General features: G+C 42.6%; 1 protein-coding gene and 1 pseudogene across 2 annotated transcripts in view; both read left to right on the top strand.

Annotated features, from left to right (window-relative positions):
* Positions 1-21,390, top strand: part of LOC143989134 (uncharacterized) — a 383,321-nt gene that overhangs the window by 54,771 nt on the left and 307,160 nt on the right. The window lies entirely within an intron of this gene.
* On the top strand, positions 15,919-17,138 carry LOC143990322 (olfactory receptor 2D3-like; annotated as a pseudogene).

Raw genomic sequence — 21,390 nt, 5'->3', positions numbered from 1 at the left:
GCTCACATCTTAGTCCCGCACCCAAAGCCCCACCAATCAACCGAGCCTTGGATCAACGGAGCCCACGGAAAGACTCCCCCAAGCGGTTCAGGGCTTCCGGCCCAACACAACATGGCCTCACCGCCCGCTGAGGGGCGAAGCATTTGACGGTGCCCCCCCTGGCACACTCTCTTTCCTCTCCTGGTAGGCCTTTCCTGGCCCCCACCCGACCTACTCCAGGTGAACTGATTTCTTTGGACTCTCCTTACTGGTCTGTCCACACCTCTCAGGTACTGTTCGATAAAAGTTATATGGTTCTGGGTTTACCCCCAGCGTCACCAAGGTCCGTTACGGCCTGAAACCTCTGCTGTTCTCAGGTGCAATTCTTTTGCTACAGTTTATGATACGGCTTAGTTTGTCTTTATTGATACCTTAGATGTTGTTTCTATTATAGATATGCTCATGTCTTCCTCCCCTGGGCGCCATTGTGCGGACCTACACCCACGCTCCAAGTCTTTACAGCCGCTGTTACTATCCTTTGTTTATCACTTGAAGGGCGGAAACCCTCACTTCAGACACAGGGCTGGTTATGGGAGCTGGTCCTCACGGTGACCCCCATGCGGAAAAAAGCGAAGTTGGTTAATGCGTATGTTCATTTTTGTTCCATTTACTGTTGGTACACATACCCACCCTCCCCCTCTCCCCGTTTGTCTCTCCTTCTCCCCTTATGGCCAGTTGATGCTATGAGCCCTTGCACTGATCCCCTTCACAGGCCTGGGGCAGCTAGGCCCTTAGCAGTTTTTAGCTACCTTACTCACCCAGGCCCCGCTGCCTTAGCTTTTACATTACCCTTACAACATATCCCAAATCTCTCCTCGCAATGCTACGGATAATTTCGTGGAACGTGAAGGGCCTTCGTTCTCCCTCTAAAAGGATGAAGGTCCTTCGCCATCTTAAAAGACTGAACGCAGACATAGCGCTACTTCAGGAAACCCATCTTTCCACACCCGACTTTGATCGGATGAGGAAACTCTGGGTGGGCACAATTGTGGGCTCTGAGGCTCTAGGCCGCAAAGCAGGAGTTCTTATTCTTATTCACAAACGTCTCCCCTTTAAGCTCTTATCCACAGACTCGGACGACCAGGGCAGACTTCTCACTATCCGCGTCCTCATTGGGACAAGGGAACTGACGATATCCAACGTGTATGCCCCTAATAGTCCCACGAAGGACTTTTTCAATATGCTCACCACTTGGCTCCTACACCACCCACACCTTCCTCAGATTATTGGGGGCGACTTTAACTCTGTCCTCCACCAGATAGATGACAGATCCACGCGACTACGCCCCACCTCGGTCCCTACTTCTTTAAACCCCACGGTACTTGCAACATCTATGGACAGCCTTCACCTTCGGGACATATGGCGATTCCACCACCCGACTGATAGAGAATTTTCCTTTTACTCACACCCACATCATGTCTTTACCAGAATAGATTATTTTTTCTGCTCTGATGATCTACTCCCTCTAATCCCAGAAGCAGAGATACATGATATAGCCATTTTTGTAAACCCCCCCCCATATCCATATCCCTTGAGACCCCAGACATACATCCTAACCCTAGACTTTGGCGTTTTCCCTCCTTTCTCCAACGCAACGCGGATTTCCAAACTTACATTACTAAAGAATGGCAGTTTTACGCGCAAACTAATGCACCGCACGCTGACGACCCGAACTTATTCTGGGATGCAGGGAAAGCTTTTCTCAGAGGCCGCATCATTTCGTATGCGTCGTCCTTTAAGAAACATGCTCACCTCAATTACGACTCCTCTAGCTCTAGACTTCACATGGCTCAACGTGCATTATATGCCCAAGACTCCCCCGAAAACCGGGCTGCTTGGCAACTAGCCAAACAGTCCTTTGACACCTGGGCAGACACCGTAGAATCGACCAAGAAAGCATACCTAGACGCCACCCTCCACAAATTTGGAAATAAGGCGGGCAAGCTTTTAGCCCGCCTTAGCAAGGGAACCTATCGCCCGACCGTTATCCCCTCCATCCGTGAGCCGGATGGTTGTGTCACGAACACGCAAAAAGGCATAAACGATGCCATGCTGCGCTATTACTCGACGCTATATGCCGCCGATCCCATTGACAAACCCACGGCGTGCGACTTCCTAGATAAAGTGACTCTGAATCCAATATCTCCCTCCCAATTGGAAACCCTCAATGCCCCTATCTCTCTGTTAGAAATCACTACCATGATACGGCAGTTAGCCTCTTCTAAAGCGCCAGGCCCAGACGGTCTGACAGGCGAATTCTACAAATCATTACATCCTCTCCTGGCACCCACTCTTCATAGTGTTTATCAACGTATGTGGTCTGGTGGCTCTTACCTTCCCACGGGCAATCAGGCCATAATTAAACTATTAGAAAAGAAAGGGAAAGACCCCCAGGAACCAGGTTCGTACAGACCCATTTCACTACTAAATCTTGATGTTAAGATTCTCTCTAAAATTATAGCCACGAGACTGGCTGACATCGTCCCTTTTCTGATCCATCCAGCCCAATCCGGCTTTGTGAAGGGCAGAACGGCGACGATGAATATTAGAAAGGTAATGATGGCACTGGAACACGCCAGATGCCATCCAAGGGGGGATTATGCCATTATCACCCTTGATGCCGAAAAGGCTTTTGACAATGTAAACTTTGATTGGCTCGCCATGGTCTTACGTAGTACTTAAAATGGGTTTCTCTGGGGGGGCGTGGCTTGCCGGCTCGTGCGGATGGCTGACTGATTCATCTGCTCCGCAGTAAACCAGCCACAGCGACAGTTTAAACAGCTCTTGTGAAGGGAGAAAACATTCCTAGAGCATCCGAAGGCTCCACACAGTAAGCGGTCATGCTTAAAAGACGAAAGAGATCCTCTCTCCCTAAAAAATTAACAGATTATTTCCCCTCACCTGACGAGCTGGGCAGCCAAAATGGCGGCGGCGGCGGCCGAGATTCCTCAGCGCGGTCCTCCTCCTCACAGCTGCCTTGGAGTTCCCTGCTGGCCTCGGGACCCCAGCGTTTACACACCGCTCAGGGTGAGTGTTCCCCACCTACCTCTCCTACAACTTCCAGCCCTGCTAAGTCCAGGCTCAGGACGGAGGAGCCATTACATCCTCCCTCAGCTCCCAGCTTGTTCTCCCTCCCCCCACCGCAACAGGCCTCTGTGCTGGAGACTTTCCCTGCCTCAGATCAACCTCTATCAGAAAACACCATGAAGAGCATGCTGCTCTCACTGAGGCAGACACTGTATTCTGATATATCCTCAGCAGTATCATCACTATCTGTAGTAGTGAACCAGCATGACACTGCTATCACCCATATAGAGAATAAATTGGGAGACATGCTTACTGCACATAATGACTTGGTTGACGGATTTGCTGACCATGAAGACGAACTACAATTAATCAACCTTAAAATCGCAGATTTGGAAGATCGTTCCAGAAGGAACAATATTAAATTCCGCAATGTCCCGGAATCGATCCAACAACCCGAGCTCATACATTTTATACAAGCATTGATGCAGGCTCTTTTACCTGACCTGACTACCCGTGATATGGAAATCGACAGAGCACACAGAATCCCCAAGCCGTCGCACCTTCTTCCCTCTACTCCCAGGGATGTATTGGCACGCATCCATTTTTTTTCTGTCAAAGACAGAATTCTAAACGCAGCCAAACGAGCAAAGAATCTCCCTGACCCCTTCACCAACATTGCATTGTATGCGGATCTCTCAAAAGCAACAATGGATAATCGCAGACAACTAGTGACCATCACAAAAGCTCTTCGAAATCATAATATAAAAGACTCAAGATACACTATAAATGGCCTCCCCTCTAGTATATCATCACAGCGCTCAAATACCCCCCTCCCTTACTAGCTGCCACTTAAATAATTCAATGTATCTCTCAGAAGGTGACGAAATAAAGAAAAATTATCAAAATACTACAAAAATCACCTTGTGGCGCTATAAACGCAACACTGCTAGATGTCAGTGTACTAAAATGTCAAACTGGACTCCGTGAATATTATAAACACAAGTGCATAAATATAATACACATTAAAGTAAATAGTGATAAAATCACAATCAAAAATCACATGTGAGTGATAGCAATCAAAAAAATCGCATAAACATGAAATAAGTGAAAAAATATATATAAAATGGAAAAATAGGTGAAAAAATTATATATAAATAGAGCAAATAAATAAAACAAAATATTAACTGCTATAAAAAGTGCTCTAATAACAATGTGCAGTCCCAAAGAAATGTGGTCTCACAAATCCAATATTTACTCAGACACACTTAATGTCTAATAATGAAATGATGATCGCAGTAGTTCAAAAACTCCTTCTCCAGTGAAAGTTCTATAACAAAGTGTCCATAAACGCAAAACCTCCACCGCACCCTAAGTGTTCGTGCCCCCCTCGTTTAGAACACTCACCAACAGTATTGCCCAGCACTCTCGTGTCGGGCAAAAAACGCTTATAGTGAATATAGATGGTGACTGTTCCTCCAGCCAACTCTTGTGCCAGACTCCGCAGCAGAGGTTAGTGGGTTAATATCTCAGCGTTACCTCAAGGAGACAAAAGAGACTTCCCATAGTGCAAGATTGCAAAGCTATTTTTTAATCTCACTAGAAAAATCGCTAAAAATCACACTCACCTGAATCAAATTAAAAGCAGGCACTTCAAATAGACATTCCACTGATCAATCAGGAGATCCTTTACTCTTAGGCATTGGTGAGCACATCGAAAGCAAGTCAAGTTGATATCAAAAAGCACCGACTCTATACAAGGCAGCTGTGCGGTACCTGACAGCAGACAACCCAGTCCTTCAATATGTGTGTGCTCCTTCCTCCGCCTTCTCTCTACCTTTTACTGTGTATGCTGGTCGCCGTATAGCCACGCCCCCGACATGTTTCGTCCAATGGACTTCCTCATAATATAATAATAATCATAATATACCCTATAAATGGGGCTTCCCTACTAAGCTTCTTATCACGCATCAAAACAAAACTCATGCAGTGCGTACCCTCCCTATGGGGCTTTCTCTCCTGAAGCAATGGCGTATCATCCCAGACGACTCGCTGACCCCTTCTGTCCAAATGCCGACTCTCATGGAAAACGGAGGGGATCCTTCTGATGGACATCCTGCGTAAACTTTACCCTTCTCTACAAAACCACTATGGCTGGCTAACTGCAGCATTCCTATCCAGCACTTGCTTGCCTGTTCAGAGATCCCTGTCCCACGTTGTGGACGTAAGATCTCTCTACCCCACTTTCTTTTTTGCAGTAATTTCTGCACATTGAGCTCAGACCCTTTTTTGTTACTGAGCTCTCATTTTTTAACCCCTATCCCTCGTCCATACCCAGCACCAGTTATTCTTCTTTCACTTCTTCTACCGAGTTGCATCAGGCACCTAGCACTATAACCTACAGCGCACTCCTCACATAGTCGGACTAGCAAAACAGTCCTACATATCTTACTACTCTGCTGTTTTTACGGACGTCCATACTTCTATCCAATCCTAAGAATGGCATTCAAACTAGTCTCTATTAACGCTAGGGGCTTAAACTCCCCTCAAAAAAGATCTGCACTCATTAAAGAGGCTACCAACCACAAAGCTGACATCCTCTTAGTACAAGAGACTCATTTTGCAGCTGCAAAATCTCCTACACTCAAGATAAAAAACTATGACCATATTATCTTAGCCTCAGGGCCGAAGAAAAGAAATGGTGTACTCACTGCTATACGAAACACTGTACAGTTTACGCTACATCAATCAATTGTCGATCCACAAGACAGATTCCTAATTATCGTCTGCGACATTAACCAAACTACCTACACTCTGGTAAATGTATACGGTCCAAATACACATCAACTGCGTTTCCTTAACCGATTATACAAAAAAGTCACGCAAATTCGAAAAGGGAGGCTCCTCATGGGCGGAGACTTTAACATTATTGGAGATTCCTCTTTAGACACTACCTCTACGCCTAAAACCCAACGGTCCATCCTGAATCCCTTTCTTCATGCAAACGACCTTTATGATCCTTGGAGGTGCCACCACAGCAATGAACGGGACTTCTCCTACTTCTCCTCATCCCAACTTTCTTATTCCAGAATTGACTTTTTTGTTGTTGATAGACTAACCTTGCAAGATGTAACGAAATCTGAGATTGGCAGTATCACGTGGTCGGATCACGCACCTGTCTCCCTTTATGTGGGAAACTGCAGACTTAACACTGCTAGGCTGTGGAGACTTGACTCTTCTCTCCTCTCGGATCCCAAGGTTATTCAACTTCTCACTGCTGAACACCAATTGTATTTCCAAACCAATGATCAACCGAACACTGATAAGTTTGTACTTTGGTCAGCTTATAAAGCTTACATGCGTGGCATTCTAATTAAGCTACATAGTAATGTTAAATACCAGAGGTCTAAGCAAGTTGACGAGATCCTCCGCCAAATTGCTCTCCTGGAACATCAAAATAAACAGAAACCCTCCCAAAAATTGTCTGATGAGCTCCTAGAACAGAGGCAGAAACTCCGATCTCTTTTACTTTCCAAATTTGAACACAACCTCAAATTGACCAAAGCCAAATACTACGCCTTAGGCAATAAAGCTGGTGCTCTACTAGCCAGACAGGTCAAAGCCCAACGCCTTAAAAATAAGATAAGTTCCCTCAGGCACCCTACCTCCGACGCACTCTTGACAAATCCTCAGGATATAGCTAATGCCTTTAGCGACTATTACTCTTCGCTGTATAACCTGTCTAAAGATGCAGATACCCCTCAACCAAATGACCAAATTATCCAAAATTTTCTATCCTCACTGGATCTTCCGACTATAAATAGCCATCAACTAGAGGAGCTCTCCCGTCCATTCTCCTTAGATGAAACCCTAAAGGCCATCAACTCTCTTCCGCTTCACAAATCCCCGGGTGAAGATGGATACACTAATGAATTCTATAAATCATTTGCCTCCATTATTGCTCCCCATTTTACGGACCTCTTCAACTTTGCTGCCACCTCTGGTTCTCTACCGGTAGATATGCTGCGTTCCACCATCACCACTATCCCCAAACCAGAAAAAGACCACACCTCCACAAAAAATTACAGACCTATCTCTCTCCTTAACACCGATATAAAATTATTTGCTAAAATTATTGCTTCCAGACTTGTAGACTATCTTCCCGACCTTGTGCACCCTGATCAAGTTGGCTTAATGCCAGATAGACATGCCCCGGACGCCACTAGAAGGGTCCTTAACCTGATTCACCAGGCCACCCAAACTCGAACGCCTTCTCTGCTGTTGTCGCTAGATGCAGAGAAGGCGTTCGACAGGGTGCATTGGGGGTTCCTCAGAGAAGTACTATCCAAATTTGGCATCACAGGATGGTTCCAAGCGGCCATACTCTCATTGTACTCAAATCCCTCAGCCAGAGTACTGACTAATGGTACTCTGTCTAATCCCTTTCAGATTTCTAATGGTACTCGCCAAGGATGCCCGCTCTCCCCTCTCATTTTTGCCCTGATAATGGAACCCCTTGCGGCAAGGATTAGAGAGGACAAGCGCATCTCAGGAATTATACATAACGACACTGAGCATAAAATCAGTCTCTTTGCTGATGATGTCATTTTAATGGTCACAAACCCAAATATCTCCATACCTGCAATTCAAGACATCATTAGCCAATTTAGTGCGGCCTCCTATTACAAACTTAATTCTTCAAAATCCTTAATCCTTCCACTTAATCTCTCACATAGACAACAATCTCTTTTAGAGAGTACTCTCCCCTACTCTTGGACTAAAAGCTCTCTCCCATATCTCGGAATAAATTTAGCCCCTACCCTGTCCCAACTTTATGACCTCAACTATCGGGCCTTCCAAAAACGACTACCCCATTTGCTGAATCAGTTGCGCACAACGGGTCTATCCAAACTAGGTCGTATAGCATCTTTTAAAATGCTAATTCTCCCTAAGCTACTTTATCTTTTTAGGACTGTAATCTCACCAATACCCCATTCCTTCTTCACCTCCATTCAAAAACAAATCTCCAGATTTATATGGGACAATAAACCACCACGATGTGCCCAATATATCCTAACCAGACATCACAGAAAAGGAGGGACCGGCCTTCCTAATATTCAGAACTATTATTACGCCTCCATTCTAGACCAACTATACTATTGGTGGCATCCAACTCCTAATAAGGCCTGGTCTGTTTTAGAATCCTTGTCATTCTATCCTAACACCCTACAGGAATCTCTGCTTGCTACTTCGGCAGGCTTCCCTCTCCCTTCAACTCATAAATCCCCGGCCATAATGGCCTCTTTAACAGTCTGGAAGAAAGTCACCCAGAGGAAAATCTTAGATCAACCGGGTCACCTAATACAAATTCCATTTAGATCGATACTGTCACACTTACCTGACGTAAATTTAAACAATTGGTTGAAATGTAAAATATCTACTTTATCAGATCTATACCACACTAACCACAACCTGAAAACCTTCACTACTCTCCAAAACGAATTTGGCCTCCCTGACACTGAAACCTTCACATATATTAGGATCACACACCTTCTTCGCCATGCCAACCTTTCTACAGTTCTGACTTTCCCTGAGAAATTCCACGACTTTTACACCAACTCGACATATCCGAAACGCGGTATTTCATTGATGTACTCTATTCTAAATGATAATCGGCCTTACTCGCACATACCATCTCTATCCAGATGGATGGACGAACTAAACACTCAGGTCACACCTGACATGTGGACACGTGCCTTTAGATTCACTTACACAGCCTCCCGCTGCTCTAATCATTGGGAATCTTATCAAAAAACACTCCATAGATGGTGTCTCACACCTTATCGTCTCTCTAAATTTTTCCCAGACCATCCCTCTACCTGTTGGAGATCATGTGGAAGTACCGGTACCATAGCGCACACCCTATGGTTCTGCAAATCTTTGAGTTCCTTCTGGAAACAAATTTTTGCCTTGATATCCAACCTGTCACAAATCCCTACACCCCCCGACCCTTCATTGGCTCTTTTGCACTTAAGTATTGACAAATTTCCAACAAATACACGAGTTGTGATCATTCATCTACTTCTTGCAGCGAAACTGAACATAACTAAACTTTGGAAAACCTCTTCTTCTCCTTCTCTCATACACACAATAGCAGACTTAAACTTTCAATGTGAGATGGAAAGGATAGTAGCTCGAAAACAATTAAGTATGAAAAAGTTTTTTTCTGACTGGCGTATTTGGCTTTCGCACCCGAAATGTACGGTAACTACCTAATCTTAGTTCCTACTTGATATTCCTTATCAATAGTATTGTCCGACTGATGTACTTTCCTCTGTAACCGTTCCCCCCTGATGTATCCATTATATTCCTAGCTGGTGCTCTCCTATCTATACTCTTTCCCCCTTCCCAACGACTGGAGATATTGTATATCTACTCTATTGTTCTAGTATTTGTACCCAATACTATTTTACCTAGTTTGCATAATTGACTAGCTATGTGTTAAGTTACTCTGATATATATGATCTGTATCTGCTTTCTCTAGTCGGAACATCTGATAAGCTGTTATAATTGTTTATCTTGTTTCAAACACTGAAATTCAATAAAGAAATATTGAAATAATAAAAATGGGTTTCTCTGGCCCTTTCCTTCATTTAATAAATTCCATGTACACCTCACCGGCGGCTAGGCTGGTAGCGGCTGGCCTCCTCTCCAATGAATTTCGCCTTCACAAAGGCACGAGACAAGGTTGCCCCCTCTCCCCACTCCTCTTCAACCTAGCTCTAGAACCACTCTCTAGATATCTCTTAACAGTTGCCCCGCTGCATGGCATTCGAATAGGGAGCCAAGAGTTGAGGACGTCCCTCTTTGCGGATGATGTCCTCATCTTCTCAGCTGACCCTTCCACAGATATGCCCATAATAAAATACAATTTTGATTTATTCAGGAAATGCTCAGGGTTGCGCATAAACTACTCCAAAAGCGAGATTATGCCCTTAGGACCCCTCCCCCCACCTGCCTGGGTTCAAAACTCCATCTTTACTACGGCCAAGTCACATATCACTTACCTGGGAATCAAAATAGGGAAACTCCCGTCCTCTCTCTACCACCTGAATTACCCCCCACTTTTTGCTAAAATCACTCAGGAATTAGACAACTGGATGGATCTACCCCTCTCGCTCTTGGGAAGATGTCATTTGGTGAAAATGGTCAGTTTCGCCCGCCTGTTATACCCTCTCCAGACAATACCCCTACTGCTAAGACAAAAAGACTCCAAATTACTGAATTCTGCGATCTCAAAATTTATATGGCGAAACAAAAGACCACGCATAGCTCTCTCAAAACTCCATCTTCCCAGGACCGAGGGCGGTATTAGTCTCCCAAGCCTTAGAATGTATAATCTTGCTTGTCTTTTAAGGGTAGGTCTGGACTGGATAACCCAAAAATCCAAATGCTCTAACTACCAATTGGAGGCCGCAATGGTTCACCCCTACTCTCTAGCAGCCCTTCTCCACTGTAAGTGGAAATCTCTTCCAACACCATATCAACATAACCTTCTGCTGAGAGACACTGCTATAGCATGGAGGGAGGTAAGGAAAAGCCTCCGACTCTCTCCTTTCATCTCCAAATTTCTCCCGATACAAGGCAACCCGAGCTTCTCTCCAGGTCTGGAACATTATCCTTATGACTCCTGGTGGCAAAAGGGTCTCTCCACCTTCTTCTCCCTTTGTGATCCTGCTACTGGCCAGGCTCTACCTTTTCATACTCTAGCTACTCGATTCTCCCTCACCGCAACCTCCTCGTTTCATCATGGACAATGTCTCAGCTTTCTCCGCAACTCCTGCAGAGATGCATCCACGAGATTCACACCATCATTCCTCGAGACCCTTATACAGAAGGACTCTTACAAAATCTCGGATATCTATAAGCCTCTACTCATCCAAACGACGCCTCCCTTGGATTCCTCATCAGTGTCTAATTGGGCAAAAGACTTCCCGAACGATGATAGGGTGGACAAGATCCTTCAAGGGCTACGCACAGTCTACAACTTGGTTCCCAATGAATCCTGGAGGGAAACACAACTCAAAATCGCTCACCGGGCACACATCCCTTTTCTCCATGCCAAACAACCCCACTCCGCTTCCTCTACACTATGCCCTCTATGCCAACAACCCAAGCCCTCTCTCGCGCATCGTTACTGGACTTGCTTCTTTATCTCGGCGTTCTGGGACCAAATCCTGGCTTTCATCTTTAAGATCTCACTGCTGAAGCTACCCAAAGACCCTTTACTTCTTATTTTTGGATATTGGGATGCCACACTACTTCCCTGGTCGAAAGTTTCTGGCCCACGAGATAAAGAATGGGCCTTGATATGCCTCCTGATGGCAAGACGGGCCATACTAGCCAATTGGACATCTATTGTTCCACCCTCAGTCGTGCAGGTCCACAGAGATCTCCTACATCTCCTATTCTGGGACAAAATTAATGCTAATCTAGCCCACAAAAAGGCCGTTCAGTGCTTCCACAGCAGATGGGACTCTTTTGTGAAATCGCAACTTACTCCACAGGAACAAGCCTACCTTGATGATCACTCTTTTATCTACAATGGCCAATGGCCCACCGCAACCCCCTTCACTACTGGGTAGCTACCCACGACAAGCCTGCTCTTATGGGCCCCCCCCCCCTCCTCCTACCCCCCCCAATCAGAGCCCTCTTGATGATCCGATATATATATGGTTCTTCTCACCGAGGTTGAGTTAGTGCCTAATTATTCCATGATCCATCCAGTTATTGCTACCTCGTTTCTATTTGACTGTCAGGGAGAGTGATACTCTCCATTATGTGGTTTATGGAACGGTGCCCAGGCACCAATTGTTGCTCCAATATATTGCTATTATATAGCCTGTGCATTTTCAAAATGAGAAAAATTTTGTACGCACTGTTCACCCATTTGTAATGTACCCTTTTCTTTTCTCAATAAAATTTTTTGAAAAAACAAAAAAAACAAACAAACAAACAGACTTTTCTCCGTGTGTGGGCAAGTCCGTTCATTTCAAAGGTCCGGCAGACTAGCGCACAGACGGTGGGATTTTGAGTCAAAACTTCTTTCTAAGTCCACCGGCGGCAGGGCGGGGCCGTGTGATACAGCCAGTGGCCATAGCCACTGGCTGTATCACGTGAGCGTGCCCGCAGGTGCTTCTCACCATGCGAGGGAGCTCGCATGAACATGAGAAGTACCTGCAGGAGGAAGCAGAGACAGCCGCTGAGGGACTCTAGAAGAGCAGGTTCGGGGCCACTCTGTGCAAAACGAGCTGCACAGTGGAGGTAAGTATAACATGTTTGTTATTTAAAAAAAATAATATTTACTTTACAATCCCTTTAACTCTTCTGGGAAAGCTATCCACAAGGTTTAGGAGTCTGTCAGCAAGTCCCAGCCAATGTTTCAAAAATATAAAAACAAAGCTAATGCATCTACAATATATTAAAATGTTATTTTTTGGGGCTTAGAAACATTTTAACACCCTAAATTCACACTAAATATAGACATACTGATAATCCAATCTCAATAGGTAAGAACAAATCAATCTTCCACAAGATAAACAAGAATTCGGGGAATTAAGCTATCTCACAAGGGGCCAAATACTAGAATAAAAATGTTCCTGCAGACTAGATATAATTGCACAGAGATGCCCTGTGCAGAAGACCATACATTACATTTTTAATTACATTTTAAATCCTTATCAGGACTATTTCAGTTAGGACTGTGATCTGAAAAAAAAAAAAAAAAAAAAATCTATTATTTTAAATGTTATCATCACTCTAAAAAAAAAGGTAAGTTAAACATAAAAGGCTTTTCTTTTCATTTAAACTGACTTCCTTGATACTGAAAAAAATAATCCTGGATTTAAAAAAAATATATCTTTTCATTTAAAGTAAAAGATGTAATCGCTTAAGTCTTATAATATGCTTTAGCATGTTAACATAAGTTTAATTTTTTTTCTCCATGTTTTTGAATCGGCACCTTTCATTAAATTAATAGTAAAAAAAACACATAAAAGTGTTCCATCCAAAATTAATAAAAACTAATTTATGCAGCTATTCAATAAAACTTTGATATGCTGTGCAACACACTTTTATTAATTGTGTTAATCAGCTCTTTAAAACAAAACAAAAAACCCCATAAAAACACATATAAGAAAAATCGTATTCACTATACTCTGTAAACAAATCCAAATATAACTGCAATGTAAAAAAAAAAAAAAAACTCCACAGGTGTAAACTTCAGACATTATGCGATAAGCCAAAAAAGCAATATTAAAAAAAACCTCTGTGCTTTATCACCCATAAATAACGTCTCATCGGAAAACGAATAAATGCAAAATTAGAATCTAAATCAATGGTGTAAGGAACAGTGTAATAAATGAAAATAAAGAAAGAACAAAAAAAAAGAGAGATTAATGCCCCATACACATGATCAGAAATTCTGTCAGAAAAAACTTGGATGGTTTTTCCGACAGAATTCCGCTCAAGCTTGGCTTGCATGCACACAGTCACACAAAAGTTCTCTGAAATTTCGACCACCGAGAACAAGGTGACGTACAACACTATGACAAGCCGAGAAAATTAAGTTCAATGCTTCTGAGCATGCGTTGAATTGTTTCCAAGCATGTGTAGGAATTATGCATGTTGGAATTGGTACAGACAATCGGAATTTCCGATCAAAACTTTTTCCGACCAAAAAATAGAGAACCTGCTCTCAATTTTTTGCTGGCTGTAATTCTGCCAGCAAAAGTCATATGGAGCATACACACGGTCGGAATTTCTGAACAAAAGCTCACATTGGACTTTTGCTGGCAGAATTTCTGATCGTGTGTATGGGGCTTAACAATTTAGGGCCCTATACTCTGTGAGAAAATAATAATGAAATAGTGTTTTGTTTGTGTTCAGGAAAAACTTTAGAGGTACAGACTTCAAATATAAGTAAAAAATTGTGCTTTTTTTTTCAAAATTGGCGGTATTTTTTTTGTTTATAGCGCAAAAAATTAAAACTGCAGAGGTGATCGAATACCACCAAAAAAAAGTTCTGTTTGTGGGAGGAAAAAAAGGATGTCAATTTTGTTTGGGTACAATTTCTCACGACCACGAGTGACACAGTGCCGAATCGCAAAAAATGCTCTGGTCAGGAAGGGGGTAAATTCTTCAGGGGCTGATGTGGTTAACAGAAACAGTATTGTATAATTTTGAAAAGTAGGACTTTTATGATTTTTTGTTACTATTGTGACATGATGGAACTAATGTATGTTTTTCACTAAGTTGACTATTTGTTTATTGAGTATACCATATATTAGGTTTTCAATACTAATGAGTGCTTTACTTAATTTTTGTTTAGTTTATTTGTGTTAGAATATCACATAACGTGCTGGTACAGCTCACACTTATTTAGTTCATACATTTTGGCTTTTTATCACAGAAGTTTTTTTTGTTTTTTTTCTTTATCATATTTTGTTCCTCTAAAGATTGCTAGGGGTTCCTTGAGGTATGATCAAGGTATGGCCAATTATTCGCCAATTTCATGGTGCCTATATAGTTCCAGGACCAACTCTATTTAGCTAAACAAGTAGCATGACACCAATTCAATATTTAGTTGTCTGTAAGGGTGGCATTCTGACTTCCACTGTAAGGGTTGGGTCCTTCTTACTGACCTCCAATGTAAGAAGCATTTGTTCCCCAATAAAGTGGTTTTAGCAAGGGTTCCCCATGATCTGAACATTTTAAGGGTTCCTCTGGGGTAAAAAGAAGTTGAGAAAGGGAGTTCTACAATTAAAAGCTGTACCTGTGTTATAAACCAGCACTCATGGAGGCACAGTTGATTCTGTTGCTTATAGGAAAGGAAATATGGAATAATGAACAAAGCTCCCAGTTTCTGGATTTGTGATGGATGGGATCACTTCACCAGTTTACTAAGGATAGGCTTGCCAAGCAGAGCAAATTGGTGATACATTGTGAACCATGGGTGTCCAACTCAATTTAATTGTGGGCCACATCAGAATTATGGTTGCCCTCAAATGGCCAGCTGTATCTGTAGGACCAGATGTCCAGAGCAACCCCCACCCCCTTACATCAGATGTCAGGAGCCACCCCACCATCAGAGGTCAAAAGTTCCCCACCATTCCTTACATCACAGTGCACCTTACCCCCTACCTTATGCTGCTGTTGGCAAGAATCTGGCGGCAATGTTGCCAAGCAGAAAGTGCAGGGTCTGGAGGAGGACTGGAATCAGCTGCCAGAGTCTGTGGAATGCTGAGACCAGGGGAGGTGGAGATGAGGGTATGCTGCAGCTGCACGGAGAAGCTCATAATCTGTAGGAGTAGTTCTGTCCTCCCCTATGCTGCCAATGGCCAAGACAAGGAAGTGGGCGAGATGAGGCGAGTGACAGAGCTGCAGGAGAGGTGCGAGGGCCACGTGAAATGGCCCAGGATTTGGCCTGCAGGCCATGTGTTTAACACATGTGCTGTAAACTTTTAATCATGAAAGATCAATGAAATTCACTGCATCCATAGTTGGGGAAGTGATGTCATTCAGATTATTTAGTTATATTAATTTACATATGTGCAGCATAATTATATAAAAATGTCACTTATATTTCTATTTCTATTTCCTCTAAGCACTAGGATCCAAAAGTTAATTAATTACTCTATGCACTGAACCAATAAAAGGTTTACAATCTGAGAATATTCTATAATACTGTATACTCTATGTGAATTATCATACAGTCTTTCCATCAAATATCTCATTTAATTTTATATTTTGTATGAAACAAAAATATTCCTTAATCACAATTTTGGATTAGTTAGGATGCATGTTGGGAACCAAAGTGCTGTCACCGAATTCATTCTTCTTGGGCTCTCAACCGACCCACTGGTACAAGTTTTGTTGTTCCCCATTTTCCTGGCAATCTATATGTCCACACTGATTGGGAATCTTCTTCTCATAGTGGCCGTGAAAACTGACAAGCGCTTACACATCTCTATGTATTTTTTTTTGGCTAATTTGTCATTTTTGGACATTTGCTATACCTCAGTCATTGTACCAAATATGTTGGTTAACTTTTTTGCAACTATGAAGAGGATTTCATTTATTGACTGTACCACCCAAGTATTTTTTTACCTGCTCATGGGGGAAACTGAGTGTCTGCTTCTGGCTTTGATGGCCTATGACCGCTATGTTGCAATCTGCAACCCTCTACGTTACAATATGATCATGAACACAACGGTCTGTTTGTGGATGATCAGCATGGCATGGCTGACTGGTTGCATCATATCATCCATTGATTTGTATTTTGTATTCTGCTTAACATTCTGTGGCCCTAACACCATCAACCATTTTTTTCTGTGAGGCACCACTGCTGTTACAGCTCTCTTGCAGTGACATCTCATCAAACAATATTGTAAAACTGGTGGGCACGGCCATCTTGGCATTCATCCCACTTTCACTAATCCTTTTTTCCTATTTTCGAATCATTACCACTATTGTTAGAACTCACTCTGGTAAGTACAAAACCTTTTCCACCTGTGTTTCACACCTGGTAGTGGTGGTCATTTTTTATGGGACAGCTATGTTCATGTACGTTAGACCAGAGCATGCAGACACAGAGGACACAGACAAAAGGGTTGCAGTATTTTACACAGTGATCACCCCGATGCTGAACCCCCTGATCTATAGCCTGAGGAATGAAGATGTTAAGAGAGCCATGAGGAGGCTGGTAAGAGATAAGTGACGTATTTCCCTCAAAGTCAAATTGAGTTGTTAGTTAAATATGAGAAGGGGCAACATGTTTGATAAACTAAATGAGAATCATTTTCCCAAAAGAAAATAGTTCATATTATGCACAAAAAATACCAAGCCTTATTACCAAATGACTAGTATACTTTAACTACTCGAAGACAGGCATGTTAAACCCTCTTCCTGTCCAGGCCATTTTTCAGCACTGTGATACTTTGACTAACAATTACTTGGTCATGTAATCTTGTACCCAAATACATTTTATATATTTATGAGGCAGTTAGAGCTTCCCTTTGGTGTTAATTTATTTTTTCTATTGTCAGGGTTCACTCCAAGTGTAGAGCTGTACATTGGCTCCTACCATCTCTCCTAGGTAAAGATTCCCGTGCCCAGACCTCCTGTCTGCAGGGTGGAGTCCTCTCAAACTGGGAGCCTAGACCCTTGGTCTAGTCATTACTTAAAGCCCAGAACACAGCTGACCAATTAGTGTACTGGCTGTTTACGATACCTGGACCCTGGCAGGGTACCACCCTGCTACACTATATAAGAGAAGACCAAAATTGTTGAAAAAAAGTTTCCCTTAGTTTCTGCTATAAAAATTTGCAAAAGAATAAACTTTCTTAAGTTTAGATCCAAAATGTATTCTGCCACATCTCAAAATATAGACTGGCCATCTCATTTCTTGAGGCCCTAAAATGCCAGGACAGTACAAACACCCCCAAAAGACCCATTTTTGAAAATTGGATACTCCAAGGTATTTAGCAAGAATCATGATAAGTATTTTGAAGTTGTAATTTTTTTCCCGCAATGTTTTTGGAAACTGAAGAAAGTAAATGAAATTTGATTTCATTTCACAAAGTTGTTATTTTAACAAGTTATTACTCACTTACATCATAGGCATACTTAGATTTACACCCCAAAACAAATTCTTCTACTCCTCCAAAGTATGGGGATATCACATACGTAAGACTTTTTTGAAGCATAAATTTAGAGAGTGGCCCAACACTCCAGGGAGAACCTTTAGGCTTCCAAGGGGCAAAAATTACAAATACAATTTCCTGACAACCCATCACATTTTGTGAGGCCCTGGAATCTGTTGCCAAGACCTGAAAGACCACATTTTGTGAGGCCCACAAAATGTTGCCAAGACCTGAAAAACCCCACATCTTAGCATCACAGAAACCAAAAAATAGACTTACTAGGGCCATGATACATGCTAAGGTTGAGGCAGTCCTATTGGACAGGGTACGTAAGTATGAACAATCGTGGAAAATATGGGTGGACTTCGATAAAACCTTACTCTTCCCCTGCTGAATACCCTGCACATGTCCTCTGTGCTCGTATGATGCATGCTTTAGCTAACCCTCTTGGGGCCCTTTCCCATCTCTTGCTATTCATTACCCTCCCACCTTCTTTACCCCTCTCCCTAGCTCTCTTTCCTTCTTTTTCTGTTCCTTGAGGCTTTCTCTTTTTCTTCTCTTCTTGCTCCATCAGCCTGCGGGTTTCCTCTTTACCAGTTACCTGCCCAAATGGATGTTTACTGAGGTAACATCAGCTATGTGTCCTGCTTTGCCAATGTGAGACCCTATAACTAGTTGTTTACCCTCTCCTCCATATTGTATTATTTGACTTGATCACTTTATCTTTCTTATACAGTCTTGAACCCCATGGACCCGATATTTGTGGCAACATAAGGTTCCACACCAAGACAGGGCATTTTAGATATTATAAGTTTATGTCTCTGTTGGGATGATGAGATTCACATGCCAATTAGAAACATTATGTGGTCAATGTGCATCTAACTCAGACTTTAAGATACCTGCTACCATAGGCTGTGCCCCCCGGCTGTTCAGATGTGTCATTAGGCAGCCATTTTGTTGTTTTCTGTGTTGCTTCTTTGTCCATACTTGCATTTCATCTCCCTGTACCTGTCTATGAAACAGCCCATGAATTCTGGGTCCTTAAAGGGATTCAAATTTGCTGTAAGACAATACACAAGACAAAAACACTAATGTCAGCCTAAACTCTCATAATCTTAACCCAATATAGGCCTCAATCTTGAAGCAGTATAGGCCACAGATGGCCCAAGATAAAATTTTACCTTCATTTAGGATGCTCGCCACGTCTGTTCAGAACGTAGGTACGACACATGCGTGTTAGCTTGATATACTCTTTGCATGCGTGAAAATGAGGGAGTGCAACCCCTTCCTCACAACTGAAGTAGGTGAGAGGAAGGGGTTTCACCCCCCAAAACACATCCATTGATCCCCCATGATGGGAGATAGCATATGTTGACATTAGGCATGGGATCAGGAGGGAAATACCCATTTTGACTCCCAAATTGTGTGCATCTTTAAAATTTGGCTTTTACAGCGGTGACATCACCCCATTTGATGAAGGCAAGATCAACACATTTTGGACATACTATAATGTCTGATATTGCCTTCAGTTTTTCTATGTTGAACTTTGTAAGTTCCAGAGTTGTGTACTATATGTTATGTTGTGAAATATGCCTGTTTATACAAAAAAATATATATATTGTAAAAAACTATTTATTTAACACAAAAATGTTAGAACACCCATGTGAATGTGCACAGAGTAAAACGTTTGCTAATCTTCAATGTGTGGTTTCTTCTTTCCATGCTCAATACCAGTTTTTGAAAAATGTTGTGTTTACAGTGACAATGGCCCTTATTTACTAAAGGAAAATCCACTTGGCATTACAAGTGCACCAAGAGAACCTAGGAGACAGATAAAAAGAAACAGAAGCAATAAAGAAAATTCAAGATTTTATCAGATATTTTTTTTTATTATTTATTATTAATTATTATTATCATTTTGTTTAAATAAACATTTTTTTAGACATTGTCTGGCATAGCAATGGCCCCCCTACCCATAAAATAATTGACATATTTCTCATGAACTTCACGGGTGCTTTGGGGTGCCAAGCCAGGACGGCCAGTATCCAGGCCCATCAGGGGATTAGCAGGAAGTCCGGCCTCAGGCCCAACTGAGGCAAGATAATTTTGGGCAATGCCAGGCCACTAGTCTGGAGACGTCTGGAAAAATACATCTGGGTGAAGACTCCTCCATCCGACATCCAGCCATTCTTCCCCACGTCCACATAGAGGAACTCATATTGTGCTAAAACCATCGCCATCAACACTATACTATTAAAATCCTTATAATTGTAATAGTAAGACCCCAAATGGGGTGGTGGCATGATGTGGACATGCTTCCCATATATAGCCCCTCCACAGTTGGGGAAGTCCCAACGGTCGGCAAAATGGGAGGCCACAGTCTGCCATTCCCATGGCGTTGAAGGAGACTGTGGAGTCAAACCAGAAAAAAAATATTAGTACTTTTGCACATAACATTGCAAGCAGATTATACAAAAACATTCTTGCCCAACATCAGTATAACATTTATTTTATGGAGTATTTAAAGAAAGAAATATAAGGCCCACTTATCAGATTCCTCACCCCCTCTGATAGCCCATTGTAAAAATTTTTAGGGGGGTTCAAGCTGGAGCTGCATTTGGAACCCCAAAAAAAGCCTATGGCACTCTTCCTGAATTTAAGGACAGCAATAACATTTGCACACATTTTAGAAGATGTTTCAGGTAAATCACTACAATGGAGCTGACAAAATACATTGTTAAGTGACTAGGCTAGGTGAGTATGAGCCCAGGATAGCATGCTGGGGAGGTTAGTGAAGGCAAATATGCATGTAGGCCAAAAAAGGAGCATTAAAAGCTTACAGCATGCATGGTGACAAAAGGGACATTCACAGCATATTACAATCATGGTAATTAGGGAATGATGAAATAAATACAATACATAAGCAAACATTAAATACATAGAATGTGATATTAAAGAAGAAATCTTACCTTAATATAGTCCTTCTGCAGGACCTGAATAATGGCAGAACAGGTCTCTGGGATACTGATCCCCAGAGCCTGGTGGAGATGCCTGTTGAGAACTTGAGATCCTGCAGACTTCTCCCAGTCACCAAGTACCGCATTGTAGCGACTAGCCTCTGCTAGGGAGTGATGGCTTGCCGCATGCAGGTGTCCTGCTTTGTAATATAAGGAGACAGCAAAGCCAACAGATGGTGAAAAACGGGGTCCGTCATCCTAAGAAAGTTCCAGATTATTTCTCCTGGATCTCACGCAGCAAAGGCATATGAGAGAATTGGTCACACTGGAGTGATCAATTCTTGGTCCATGAACTCCTCCCCACCCTGTTCATGGACTGGGCTTGGGTCAAAGTAAGAACCCCAACACCAAGCCCCCGCACAGCACGAAATCTATGATGAGTATGTACCCACAACATGGCTTTAAAATGGTTGGCTGCTCAGAACGAACTAACAGAACGCACTGAAGAACAGTAAGGCCTGTGAAGAGCGAGCTGAAAATCAGAAACGAGTGGACAAGAGAGCACTGAAAAACACGAACTGACTACACACACTGAAGAGCAGATAAAAACCCCACAAGCACAAACTGAACAGCAGTAAAACAATCTGAAAAGCATGAGTCTGAAAAGC

This window comes from Lithobates pipiens, unplaced genomic scaffold (genome assembly GCF_037356315.1).
Source record: "Lithobates pipiens isolate NorthernLeopardFrog02 unplaced genomic scaffold, aLitPip1_a1.2 Scaffold_18, whole genome shotgun sequence".
Taxonomy (NCBI): domain Eukaryota; kingdom Metazoa; phylum Chordata; class Amphibia; order Anura; family Ranidae; genus Lithobates; species Lithobates pipiens.
This window is presented reverse-complemented; position numbering and strand designations above follow the sequence as displayed.